A 12,021-nucleotide genomic window follows, 5' to 3' on the forward strand; every position below is an offset into this window, starting at 1 on the left:
GGAAATTGCATTTCAGGCCTACAGAAATCAGCCAACATAAGAGAAGAGCACACAGTCCTCATGAAATTGCATATAAACTGAACACTTTTACTGAGCATTTTTAGTTTAACACGTTACATAATCACATCAAATATGTGAATAATTGTCACCAGCAAGTACGATTTCTACACGTTAATGTTTTCAGCCAAACACATCTAGTTTCAATGTTAATTTCTTCACATTTATATAAAAATGTCCCTAATTCACCACAATTCACGTTATTACAGTTCACATTCTACTGTCTCGGGTTAAAGTGACAAAAGATGATATGCGGGTGCTGGCTACCCATGATTATGATGCAACCCTACAAATGAAAAATGAATTTTTCACTACATCACTACCTTCTATGGAGGCCGAGAAAGACAAAACAGAATAATCTTAGTGTGTGCGTTATTGGATAGCTAATTTCATAAATTGGCAAAAACTGTCGACAAAGGCCATTAAAAGCTGCAGTTACACATATATCATATTTATTCTATTTAAGTCAATCCGAAACAATTTTTTATTGCTCAGAGCCTAAGTGTGGAGAATATTGCAGATGTCAATTTATAATATACATATATACAGTAGTATGTAGAGTCTGATTCACAAAGGTGTTGCTGTAATTTACCTTCACACTACTCCTAGTTTTCTTCTGCATTCCAAAAGTATGCCAAGAATGTTCTTTAGTGTCACTTTAAGTAGTGTGCATTTATGCCGAAGAGAAGACATAACGGAACACAAACCCTGTTGCCACATCTCTAGTGTTAGAAAAAAATGAAAAAAATAATAAATGTCCAAAACCGTTTCAAAATACTGAAAACAAACTTAGATCAAAATACTAGTTATTATGATACAAAGTTCCTACAAATACCCCACAAATTTGAACAAATTAGCAGTCACCCCTCCACACACAAAGACAAGTGGCCATTGTAGTGTATGCATCACAACATCAGACTCAAGTAGGATTACGACAATGCTACTATTCCCAAGCCATAATGCCATGTATGCAGACAGGAAAGAATCATCAAAATGAAAATCTCTGCCCATTTAAAAGAAAGTTAGTACCAGGCTGTCTTTACTTTTTGTCAAGATATTCATTGAGTGTGAGATTAGTGCGTGGCATTCAGAGAAAGTTGGGGTTCAAAAGACATCAAAGTTCATGTCATTCAGCCAGATTTGTACTAATTCTTCATTGTTGTTCTTGGCAAATTACAGGAATTCTGTCTTGATATGGCTGATGTACACTTAGGTGATGGGAATTTAGGTCAAGATGAGGTGCAGTGGGTGTTTGAGGCATTGGATGTCTGGAACAGAGGAGACTTTCAAGTAGTTTTGTTTATTGTTCACATATTTGTGATTTTTTAATTAGTTATCTGTGAATACTCTCTACTATGACTCCATGTAGGGGCTGAAGAGGACAGGGGATAGTATCATATAAACACTGGAGGACTCTAGATGATAGGGTGCTTTTGGGACCTGGAGGTACCCATATAGACAAACTTGTGTTGGTTGGAAAGATAGGAGGAGAACCAGTGAAAGTCTTTGCTGATGAATTGCATTCCAGACTCCAGGGTGTGTATGACGGTCGGTTGTGAGACTGTATCATAGGCAGGTGAGTGGTCCAGCAGTAATAGGAGACACGGTTTATCTTCATCTTTGGTCACAGGGGTGTTATTTATGATGTGTGTGGTAGCGGTCTCTATGCTGCAGCTTGATCTAAAACCAAATTGGTAGTCATGCAAGAGATGGTTATCTTTGATAATGGAGTTGAGAGCAGAGAGAGAATTTTCCAAGAAAGTTCATGGCACCCTATTAAACAATCAAGGAGTCCTTGTGCCACCAAATGTACAACACTGATAAGGGATGGTGTGCCTCAATTCACAACCATGATCATGTCACATCTTATCTCTAAGCAGTGGAATCTGGGAGGCCCAACACACAGCATTGCAGCACCATCATTAATTTAGCTCCCAAAAAAGCAAAAGCATTACTAGAAACTGCCGGGGTGCTGCCATGTCTTTCCGCGAAGTTATTTGTGATGATGTTGCTAATATTTCACAAATCAAGGCGGATGCAACAGTTAAAGTTCAAAGTAAACATTCTCACGTGAAAACTCTACCCTTAACCTTCTGTAGGAAAAGTGAGCAAGGGTACAAGATGAAATCTCCCTCTCAGGCATACTGTGTCTAACTTTAGATTTTCCACAAGGGAACCACAGATATATAGTTTTAAAATGACAAAAAAAAAATTACAGTTAGTGCGGCAAAATATTATCTTACTATGTGGGTCTTGCAAGGATTCTCACTGTGCCAAGATTCTATACCCACGATTTTTCAGGGATGGTAACTTACACCATCACAATTGCCAACCATGGTAATCTGTGATATTCAATGTAACAAAATGTGTATCTGTAGGCTTTAATAGGAAGTAATACAAATGCACCCTTAAATGGCTTTTGACTTTAATATATACTTTTCACAATCATTATTTCAGGACTATCACCTTCAGCATAACTTTTCATAACATACAATTGGGCCTATTAACTTCACAGTTTGTTTGTCATCATAACTAACTCAGACCTACTGTGCTGGACATACACTTTTCCACAAGACAACCATCAGATATACTGTCCTAAAATTACAAACATGTAAAAAATGACAGTTGTCAAGTCAATTTAAAGTCGAGAGCCTACTAGGGATTACCATAGTGCAAATCGTCTATGCCCTTAGTTTCTATACCCTTGGTTTGTTTGAATGGGTCACCAACACCTAAATTATTGCCTATTATGATAATCTGCAAAATTCTGCATAACTAAATACCAACCTGTTGGCTTTAGAACAGTGTAATAACAATCCACCTTTAAAAGACTTTTACCTTTAACATTTGTGAATAAGTAAAGAAAGAAGGTAGGGGCGTTGCCAAGATCGCGACCGAGTAAGTCTCTGCGCTGTGCGCTTCAGCTGTTTCTCCCCTGGAGACATCCTGGGCCTAATTTTTTTTCTCTTGTTTTTATTCAATTTTTCAAGGAATCAAACAAAAGAAAATGTACTGTACTCCCAATGAGGATTACATGAACCAATCATTGACAGATAATGACAAACAATTAGCCACATATAGCATCAATAGCTCCGTGTTCATTAACTACGAAACAACAATACTGGTTCATGTAATAGAGATTTTTTGGCAATCGCGATCCATAGGACCAGTCAGCTAATCCAACGATCACATCATCATTTGATACATTGCAGTCAGTGAGTTCTGGGTGTAGTAACTAGTAGGAGCGGAGAGGCTGCCAAATGTTTTTGGGTTGGGAGGCAAGTGGAAGCAAGAATGCATATACATCACTAATCGTGTCACAATATATCATATCTCTGAGCCAGGCCCCCACTAGGGGCGGCGCAGTCCTACCCCAGTTCAAGTAAACCTGTCTCTTCGCCAGCACAAGCGCAATTGCAGTGAAAGGCCTTATCCCTCAACTCAATGGGAGAACATACCCTAGTAGAGCTAGCAATGGAGCGCAATCTCAACCACTTGTTCAAGATGCCCAAACACCGCCTCCCAATAGGTCAGTACCGCTGGGCAATTCAATGCCAGGTGAATAAAATCAGCATGTGCCATTGCACATTTCCAACAGCAGTCAGGTTTCGTACAGTCCATCTTTGCGAGCAACACAGGGGTGACATAGATTCTGTGTAGGTACTGAAAGTGCAGGAGTTTGTGCTTATAATTATTAGATACTTGTCGTGTCTGCTCATAACAGTAGGCCCACAGTTTGTCAGTCATGGGCTACGCTAGGTCTCTCTACCAGGCCACACACGCTCCCCCACCCATCATTGGCCGGAGTGCCTGTGCCTGTCGGTATAGTCTGGAAACTAAGAGGGTGCCATCTGACGCAGTAATAACTGTTGTTAGTGGGGGGAACTTTGCAGACTCCTCCATGGGCCTAATTCATAGGAAAGTGCTGCAGTGTGGCACTTCAAACCCTTTTGCTGCGCCACACTGTGGCACTTACAAAGCACAGGGATGCGTCATATCTACAAGGATATGATGGATCCCTTTTCTCACCCCTGCGCTGGCACATAATTTGCTGCCATTCACATAAACAATCTGAAATTGTGTTTTTCAACTTCTATGTGCTGCATTAGCACACATAAAACTTGCTCAACTTACTTTTTTTAATTATTGTTTATGTGCAGGAAGGGACACCTTCTTACACATAAACAATCACCAGAGGTGATTTCCTCGTTCTATGTGTGCTGCAGAATGCAGCACACATGGAAAGAGGAATAAACGAGGAAAATTAATACAGTTCTCCTTGTTGCGAGTCTCTACGCCCAGTTATGTTAAAGTCCAAGAGTCGTTGTAGTTCTTCAAAGAAGATTTATTGAGAGCATAGCAGACAGGTACAGAGGGCCCAGGATAACAGCACCAACTGCTGCAGCAGTTCCAAATCAACACATTCTACACACTACACAACATATTATTAGCTCCTAACAAATAATGATACATCAGCATTCTATATGCTGTAATGTAATTTAAGCCACAATGTAAATGTAATATAAACACCACACATCTCCCCTTTTTCCAGGAAGAGAAAGAAAAAAATAATAATAACAATATTTAGTTAGTAACATAGTCATTAAATTTTCCAGGCATTTTCCTGAGTCTTGTACTTTTCAGTGAGGTTTGTGTACTAAACCCGGTTTTTCTTTTAACAAAATCAGGGTTGCTACCTTTGACTTTAGCTACACGGAAAATGTTCCACCCTGACCATTGCCTAATTTCACAGTCGGACCTTTAATCTCAGCAATACAAGTAGGCTCCCTGAATTTGGAATACCCTTTTTGTAACAACATTGGTTCTTTGACACACACACCCACTCACCCACTGAAAAATGTACCACCATTCTCTTTCCGTGATAATTCAATCTTTCACACCTTCTGCGACTGACATTATCACTGGTATATTTGGCTTTGTTAGTCCCCTCAAATAGATTACACTCCACACCCAGTGCTTTGATTTTCCAAAATGGGTTCAACGTTGAACTCACCTTCCTGCCTCTCAATAATTCAAATGGCACAGATCCAGAAACCGAGTGCGGAGTGATTCTATATACCCACACCAGATTTCTAACAGCCGTTTCACAATCAACTTTCGATTTAACAGCACTTTGAATGCACTCAACCAGAACTCTGCTAAATCTTTCAACTTTGCTATTCACTTGTGGATGATAAAGTGCGGTGTGTAAATGTTTCACTCCTGCCTTAGTTAAAAATTCCTGCATACTGGTTGAAGTAAATTGTACACCATTGCCTAACAGCAATTTTTCAGGAGTACCTTCCCTACTGAAAACATCCTGTAGAAAACGGATAACCAACTTGGTGTTGGGCTCAAACACTCTTCTCACCTCTACCCATCTAGACAAATGATATAATAACACTATAAAGTTTTTCATGTTCTTGGGTCACACATGAAAGGGTCCCAAGAAATCCAAAGCAACTCTTTGCCAAATCCAGTCTGGGCATGCGACAGGTCTTGGTACTGGTGTGGAAACGGTCAGGTGTTTGTCGCTGTATGAGCGTTGTACACATTCCCTCACCAGTGTCTCCATCTCACGATCCATCCTAGGCCATGAAAAATCATTGCAGATTTTAGGTTTGGTAGCTGTCATTCCTAAATGCCCTAGATGAGCTGTTTCAAGTATCCTCATTCTAAAACATTGCGGAGGACTTAACTTCCCTCCTTCGACTAGTAAATTGTTTTCAATGGAAAGTTTGTCAGCTATTCTACAATAGGGTTGTAAATCAACATCAGTACACCGCTCTTTGGGTCAACCTGTATTACAAAGGCCATAACTTGTTTCAATATGAAATCTTCCTCCAATGCATTCTGCAATTCACCCATGTTTGGACAAATTACAGTGTCCTCCACACTTGCAATAATTCATTCTTCGATGTCTTCTTGTTCTTTTGAACTCACACTATTGTCCTCTACAGTTAACCTAGAGAAAAAAAGTCTTTTATATTCTTGCCACCTGCAATGTAATGTACAGAGAAATTAAATTCAAGCAATTTGGTAGATAGACGTGCCAGTCTAGCTGTAGCTTTCTTAATCTTATTGCCTGACAAGATGTCCACCAACGGCTGATGATCCGTTCTCAGCCAGAACTTTCTTCCCCATACATAAGGCTTACATTTTTCAATTCAACATATTCAAGCAAGCATTTCCTTTTCAATAACTGAATATCTTAATTACACATCCTTCATTCTTCTTGACAATAAACTCTACAGTTATTTCTCTATTTCCAATCATCTGAGATAAGACCGCACCCATGCCATAAGAGCTTGCTTCAATAGTGACATAGGTATTCCGGCCCTCCACATATGCCTGAGGAGCCAGAGCTTCTAAAATACTTTTCTTTATAAGTTGAAAATGTTCTTGACAAGTAGATGTCCAAATAAAATCTGCACCTTTCGTTAATAGACCTCTAAAACAACCTGTAGGATCAACAACATTTTTTATGAATTATGCGCTAAATTCACACAACCCAATAAAAGATCTTAGTTGTTCCTTATTGACTGGGTGGGAAACATTAACAATACCTTATACAATGCTGGGTTTAAGCTTTTCCCCCTCTTCAGAAAGAATGTGACCCAAATATTCAATTTTGTTCACAGCAAAAATACAAGTGTTCTCTCTGTTACTCCATTCCTTTGTAATGTCTCCAGTGCTTGTTGAATAACCTCATTGTGCTTCTCTTGTGTGCCAGTGTGCACCATTATATTGTCCTGAAAAATAACCACATTGGATACATCCTTGAACATGTGGTCATCACTTTCTGAAATACAAAAGCTGCCGAGGCCAATCCAAATGGCATGCAGCAAAATTGAAAGGTACCATCAGGTGTGACAAAAGCTGTTAAATGACAAGAATGCTCGTTTAACACCACCTGATGTTATGCTGGTCGCAAATCAAACTTCTAAAACCATTTGGATTGACCTACAGCTGTGATCAAATCATCAATGTGTGGTAATTTGTAGCTTTCCACCCAAATGGCGTTATTAAGAGATCTCAAACCACACAGAGGAGTAATTCCTGAGACCTCTTTTTGGCTAAAACAATGGGAGACAATCACAAAGTGGCATCCACTTTCTCAATAATCCCCTAATTTTGCAATACCGAGTTAATCAGAGAAACTGGATTTTCTAACCTGGTTTGATGACCATTCCAAACTTTGCTTGATGCCACCACTCTAATACATTTATGCCTTTAAATGCTACGTACACTTTACCCTGAATGGTTTTGTTCTCAAATTTGATATCTCCCCCAAAATACCCTCCCAACTCTATTTTGCTTCCTTCCAACGCAGTGATCACATAAGGAGGTAGTAATACTTTGTGTGACCATGACTCCTTGTATATGTCAATTGAAAATATAGCAATTGTGGCTCCGGAATCAATCAGCAGTGGAATACCACAACCTTCAATTTCAACATGTACTAAAGGATCACCAACATTCAGATCAGTCTGAATGTTATTAATTTCCACACACTCAATGAAGAGAACCAATTCCTCAACTTTTTTCTCAACCTTTTCCTGCTCATAGCACACTGCACAATCTTGTACACTCCTGACAGAAATACGTTTGCCACCTGTGCAAACTTTGCCAAAGTGCCCCAACTTGTTACACTTCCAACATTCTTGTGATACGGCTAGACAGTTTTTAAAACTGGGAACGTGAGTGTAAGAACAACATCGGGAACATTGCACTTTAGAGAAGTTACATCCAGATGTTATTCCCTTACCTCCCCAGATACTACTTTCTCCAGAACGTACCCCTTTAGAATTAGAGGCGTGAATGTCACACATGTGTGATCCTTTGATAGTGGAATTGATACTAGCCATTCTTGCAATTGGCACTACAACTTCTAGTTGTTTGGCATCAAGTTGTGAGGTTTCTATACTTTTTGCTGTATATATAAATATAGCCTCATTCAAGGATAGATTCCTACAGGTCAATAATTTTTGCTGAATCTTTTTTGAATAACACGTGCACACTATCTGATCTCTAATTAGTTGAGAAGTAAAAACTGTAAAATCACAATGCCCACCTAACTTTTTTAAAGCAGCAACATAAGAGTCAATTGACTCATTGGGTCCTTGAGCTTGTGTAAACAAATGTGTCTGTGTACTACCAAATGAACTTTTCCCTCTAAGTATATGCTCAATTGTTTGACAGCTGGTGAAAACTTATCACTGTCATGACTTGTGTATTCTGGTTCCTGTAAAAAAGGACTAGGAGGTGTGGCTGTTTGCATTTTGAGTGGAACGGTGGTTATGTCTTGCTTTACTGCGCAACCTAGAAGACAAAAGAATTAGAAAGACAACAACCTTTCATGGAAACTAATGATACACATGCAAGGCACTTGTACACAATAAAAAAACAATAAAGAGCACAAAAACAATTGTTCTGTGGAATCGTAACTTGGTTGTAATGTTGCGGCTGTCCACACGGAGCGCTGAAGAGCACATGGAGGTGGCCACACTATCCAGAAAACACTCATTGGTTTCCTCACAGAAATTCTGTTTCTGAGGCATCCAGAGAGGCAGTTCACTGTTTGGAAAGCAGAGCAAGGCGAAGGTAAATAAAAAACTGCAGGCGTAACCGTGGTAAGATCCTTAAGTGTATTGAAGCGGCTCGTAGCTTTGACCAGACTGGGTTGACAGCCGAGAGTTAATTAGGCTATGACTAAGCCTGAACACCAACTGAAATTCCATGAAACTCCAGCTCAAAGTAGATGAGTGCTCCTTATATGTGCTGAACACACAAAGAACAACTTGAGTAAAAATAGGGAAAGTCACTTCTCGTGAAGTTCAAGCTCAAAGCAGACATGAGCTACTAGTGTGTGCGGCCAAGCAGTAAAAGGTTCACAAGATACGGTTCGAGTAAAATCGAGCAGGAAGTTCCAGCTCTAGGCAAATGCATACTCCTTGTGTGCGCTGCCAAGCAGTAAATGGTTCACGAGATACGGCTCAAGTGTAAACTAGCACAACTGTACTTTGAATCCAGCCTCGAGGCAATCAAGCACTCCTTGTTTGTAGATCTGGAAACAAAAAAACACAGCTCGCAATAAATATATAAAAAATGAAAAACACGTACAGAGCCACAAACTTGATAGAAAAATATCACTAGTTTACAGGGATACAGAATCCCCTGCGTAATGGTCCCTGAGCCCTCGAATGAAAATGAACAGTACCGGGGCTTTGGAAACTGCGAAAATCATTTTATTGTAATTTCCTTCTGAAACACGTACATCCCATGCTTGTCACCATATTGCTATGTTAAAATCCAAGAGTTGTAGTAGTTCTCCAAAGAAGATTATTGAGAGCATAGCATACAGGTACAGGGGCCCAGGTTAACAGTACCAACTGCTGCAGTAATGCTAATCAACACATTCTAAACACTACATAACCTAATATATGTGTAACGCCCTGAACATCTCAGGATCGTTTAACAGACACGACAATGAGGACGCAACCACTTGTGAAGGGTTAGTTCTTTTAATGAAGGCAAATAAAATACAAAGAACAAACAAAAGTTATAGTCACTGGAATCCTCCAGGCTAAGTACGTTACCAGCCCACAGCACGGATGGTCCTAACCGTCCTCTGCATATACGCCGATCCCGGCGTATGCCAACAGAGGGCAGAAATGAAATGGCCGACAATGCCAATCGGTAGGCTGTGAGGGGCACGAAGAGTGTTGGGGAGAATCGAGGAGTCAGGGAAACACCCAGCCGGGGTCTCTACCTGAAGGGAGCAGCCGCTCAACCTCTTCCTCAGACTGCACCGGGACGCAGAGTCACCTCCTGGTGATGCGTCACCGATACCCCAATCACAAGCAAGAAGACTGAACCGAGAGCAGCCGCTCGATCGATCCTGTGGACTTCCGAGTCTGTAACGCGGCAAACACCTCCTGGTGTGCGTTACAGCTGGCAGTCCCTGTGTCTCTGGTCGGGCTGGGAGTTACGACTCCAACCAGCAAAAGCGCCACTGCGCTTGGACTCAGCCGAGTCAAAAAGCGAAGCTCAATGGTTGACCGGTAGAGCTTCCGGGTCCTTCACAGGTGACGATGGGGCAAGACACGGCCCAGGGAGTAACGACTCGACCTACCTCCGTTCTTGCCTTACTGGAGCACCACTCCGGAACACTGCTCTTCACGAAGCAGGTACGTCGGTGTAAACACAATATCCGACAGACTTGTACCTCCCGGTTCCTCCCTTTATAGGGCGTGTTTTCCTTGAGTTATGTAACAGCTCTCCTGTTTACATAAGGGCGTGTTTCCCTTGAGTTATGTAACAGCTCTCCTGTTTACATAAGGGCGTGTTTCCCTTGAGTTATGTAACAGCTCTCCTGTTTACATAAGGGCGTGTTTCCCTTGAGTTATATAACAGCTCTCCTGTTTACATAAGGGCGTGTTTCCCTTGTATGACAGGAATTCTTGACAGTACATCCTCCCTCTCAGCGGCTCCCCACGGGTCCAGCGCTGGCAGGAAAACGCCGATGGAACAAGGAGACCAAGCGCGGAGCATGAACCCCTTCAGCCGGTTCCCATGAATGCTCCTCCGGGCCATAGCCTTTCCACGCAACCAGGTACCACAGCTTCCCCCTGCGCCATTTGGACGCCCGTATGCCCGACACTTCATACTCCACCTCCGACTCCACGCATACCGGCCTAGGTGTCCCAGACGGCTTGGAGGGTGCTGGTTTGAGCAATGATACATGAAAGACAGGGTGTATCCGCAATGACTGGGGCAAGCACACCTTCACGTTCACGGGACCCATACACTTGGTAATTCGATAGGGGCCCATGTACTTGGGATGGAACACACTGTTCTTTCGAAACCTCATGTTTCTTGTGGATATCCAGACGTAGTCTCCAGTGCGGTACAGTGGCCCGGGCCTTCTCTTCCTATCTGCCGCAGCCTTGTATCTTCTCTTGGCCTCTATTAGGACAGCCCTTGAGCGCATCAACGTGTCTTTTATGTGTGCCACCCTGTCCGCTGTGGCGGGAATCCTGTCCTCTCTGAACGGATGTAGAAATGGCAAGAACCTGGGGTGTTGGCCATAGTTGCTATAGAACAGAGATGACTGTGTGGAGCTGTGAGTGGCGTTGTTATAGGCGATCTCTGCAACCCATAGCAAGTCGACCCATTCTTCCCTGCCCTGGTCCACAAAACATCGCAGATACTGTTTGAGCGTTTGGTTCAGGCGCTCGGTTTGGCCGTCCGTTTGAGGGTGGTAGCTGGTGGACAGGGCGGTCTTAACATGCAGCGCAGTGCACCAAGTCTTCCAGAATTGCGCAGTAAACTGCGACCCCCGGTCCGACACGATCACCCCAGGTAATCCATGCAGTCGTACCACATTCTTTAGGAGTAGTGACGCCAATTCCCCGGCCGTAGGGACTCTCTTGCAGGGGATGAAGTGCCCCATTTTCGTCAAGTAATCCACCACCACCAGTATTGCCGTCATCCCCTGGTCTACCGGTAGGCCCACCACGAAGTCCAGTGATATGCTATCCCATGGTCTATCCGGGGTCGGAAGTGGATGTAAGAGCCCTTGGGTTCGGCCATGGTCGGCCTTCATGGTAGCACACGTAGGACACTCCTGTCCCCACCTCCTGACATCCACTCTCATGGTTGGCCACCAGAAATGCCGTCCCATGCTAGCCACCGTTTTTTCAAAGCCCAAATGACCTGCGCATGGAGAGTCATGGCACCAGATGAATGCTTGTTTCCTTAGCCTAGGCGTGGGTATCAATAGGCACCTGCCCTTCAGGGGTATCCCGTCCTTCAGCTGCCATTCTCTGTGACTGAGGAGCCACCTCCGCCATGCGAATGACCTGATCCCTCTCTTTATTCCCCTCAGGAAAGTATCCGGTTGGATAACCCCCAATACCATCCTCGGGGAAATGATGGAACGCTCGGTTGCAGGCAATGGTT

The sequence above is a fragment of the Triturus cristatus genome, chromosome 5_1 (genome assembly GCF_964204655.1).
Source record: "Triturus cristatus chromosome 5_1, aTriCri1.1, whole genome shotgun sequence".
Taxonomy (NCBI): Eukaryota; Metazoa; Chordata; class Amphibia; order Caudata; family Salamandridae; genus Triturus; species Triturus cristatus.